At 40.3% G+C, this 2,913-nt stretch overlaps 1 pseudogene; it reads right to left on the bottom strand.

The window, feature by feature from the left end:
* The window catches only part of LOC107667743 (N-acetylglutamate synthase, mitochondrial-like), an 8,338-nt pseudogene extending 7,711 nt beyond the window's left edge, over window positions 1-627 (bottom strand).
* Window positions 628-2,913: the final 2,286 nt, after the last annotated feature.

The following is a 2,913-nucleotide window of genomic DNA, read 5'->3' as shown; positions in this document are numbered from 1 at the left end:
TTGGACACTTTTACCCCTTTTTTTGGACTTTATGTTGATTTTCTGTTAATAAAAGCCTCTCCGAGGCCTGACGCCACACCCACATATATATATATATAGAGAGAGAGAGAGAGAGAGAATACCATTAAATAAAATATATTTTATTAAAGAAAAAACATAATTGACATTATTAAAATCTAATATGAATTATGTAAAATAATAAACATTAAAATAAAAACATGTATTTAGTCATTTATAAATGAGTCATTTATCTAAATTGCATACGATTCTCACTCTATGGTCGCAGGACACGCACCTCCAGGACCGCAAATGCTGGAGATGAACCGGCCTGCTGAAAGTTCAGCAGTAAACCAGTAGCGAGCCTCCTGTGGATCTCCTCCAATTTCATTGAGAAAAGTCTTCACATCTCTGTAGATCAGCGTGCGGTTCGACCAGACGTTGGGGAGCTCTTGCTGGCTCCACGACGGGCTTTTGCTCCCATGGCCCGTGGTGCTGGATGCCCTCATGTGCTGGTTCACTGATGCTAGTCTCCGCTGATGACCGCTCCTCTGCTGGCGGTCTCGTCCAAAACTGGCCAGCCATAGCCACGGCCCTACAACCGGACGAACCGCTACTGACTTTGGCCATGAGTCGTGCAGGTGAACCTAATGGCCCCTGAAAACTTTACCTTCAGCCAGGACTGTAGCTGGGGTTTGTGGGGCCCTGGTGCAGGTTGTACCCATGGGCCCTGCTTGAAATCGTGTAAATAGCACAAATAAATAAATACACGTTTTTTCAAGTTTGTAGGTGTTCAGATACAGAAACCGAATGATCAAATGTAAAATAGCATTGCATAGTATTTACTGTATAAATTAAATTTTGATTAATTCTTGTTAAAACTACAAAAGTAAGTCAGCCAAGAGCAGTGAGTGATCTCTCTTTTTTTCTTGGATTAACATCCAAGGACACAGACACAGACAGCAGCTAGTAAATTAGGCACGGTCACTTTAAGACACAATGCATGGCTCCAATATAATGATACACATCTGATTTCTTTGAGTTACGTTCACTTAAGACATAACTGACAGTTTTTTCGAGGATACTTGCCAAAATGGGTATTTGACAATTTTGTATGTATTTGTCCGTTTAAGCGCAAGAAGACGCAATTCGGTGTTCTCAGACTGTGAGACGCAGCTCTCTGCGTGCACGCTGTATGCACAGAACAGTGCACGGGTGCTGAATTAAAGCTGAATTAAATCTTTCGCATCTTTTGTGCTTTAATGTTTAAATTGGCGAAGTGTATTTGTTCGTTCAAACTCAAGAAGACGCGAAAGAGAATTCAGTGTTTGCGTGCTGTCTGAGACACGGCTCTCTGTGTGCGCACCGAACACAGCTCGCGAGTACTCAGTTGAGCTCTTTCGCATCTTCTTGTGCTTGAATGCTTTAAAATCTCTTGAATGTTTAAATTGGCAAGGCTTAAAAACGGTGCAAATGATAAGCTTTTGTGATGACGTGCAGCAGTGGCCCGTCAACTGTCCTGAGCGTTTTTCATGCTGGCCTCGGGCAGTCGGTTGAAATCGTCGGGGATCCCCGAAAGCTGTGGGCCCCTATAATCGTCACCGCCTTTCTCCCCACTAGCAACGGCCCTGCCTTCAGCTGACCAGGAGTTGCAGGGGTAAATATGGTCCAGGCGCGGCCACATGGCTGAATTCAGCTGTCAGGAACCCGTTTCCATGGTCAACAGCATGCCCCGGGCGTGCTCCCATTTATTCCAAAAAGACCTATGGAAAGCACATAGGATAACAAACTACATTTTATACTAATTTAACTGAAGGGAGTGCAACGTATGTTAAAATGATTAAGTACAAACAAAGTTTAAATAGCCTACTTTAAAATGTATACGTTAATGCTTTTCAGAATACTTATTTTGCATTTACAGTACTGATAATTATGGGGTAAAATGAGCTAAAATGTTAGGAAATTAACCCCAAATAATCATCATATATAGACAGAGCTGGGTAGATTACTTACAAATTGTAGTCCGTTACTGATTCCAAAATCCATGACAAAAAATATAGTTGGTAACGCAATCCATTAGCCTACATTAGGCTACCCATTTTAGGTAATATAATCAGACTACTTTTTAATTACTTTTAGATTACTTTTGACCTAACTCGTTTATCACATTGATTTAAATAGGATAATCTTGTACCATATCGATATAAATATGCAAAGAAAAAGAAAATATATTAGGCCTACATTCAGGGCCGGATTTACGCATAGGCATTCTAGGCACGTGCCTATGCTCGCTCGTCCAGGGGGGCCCAAACACAATGAATCAATATATAATATTGAAACTTGTCGTCAGCGCTGCCCCGCGAATTTATCAGTAAAATAGTCTCTCTCTCTCTCTCTCTCTCTCTCTCTCCCTCTATAAAACAATAAACAGCGAAAGTTATACAGTTATAGACAAGTTATACAGGCCTATTGATAGTTAAAAAAAAAAAAAACTTATTCATGACCATATTGTACATATATTATCACATAACACACACACACACAGAACAAAAACAAAAAAACAAAACAACAATAGCAAATACAAGGTAATTATTTACAGAGAGCATTGATAAAGAAAAGGGGATTTAGTCTTTGTCCCTCATAATATGGCAGGAGGATACATACTGCGCTGCCAGGTGGATACACTTTTCTTTCTCTCCCAAAATATAACAGAGTTTGTCTATGTGGCTCGCCTGCTGGAATTCAGGCACAATTTGAGCTACACTCTTAAAAATAAAGGTGCTTCAAAAGGTTCTTCAAGCGATGCCATAGAAGAACCATTTTTGGTTCCACAAAGAACCATTCAGTCAAAGGTTCTTTAAAGAAGCACCTCTTTCTTACCTTTTTATAATCTGAAGAACCTTCTTTCGCCACAAT

This window comes from Sinocyclocheilus anshuiensis, unplaced genomic scaffold (assembly GCF_001515605.1).
Source record: "Sinocyclocheilus anshuiensis isolate Anshui unplaced genomic scaffold, SAMN03320099.WGS_v1.1 scaffold1563, whole genome shotgun sequence".
In the NCBI taxonomy this organism is placed as follows: domain Eukaryota; kingdom Metazoa; phylum Chordata; class Actinopteri; order Cypriniformes; family Cyprinidae; genus Sinocyclocheilus; species Sinocyclocheilus anshuiensis.
This window is presented reverse-complemented; position numbering and strand designations above follow the sequence as displayed.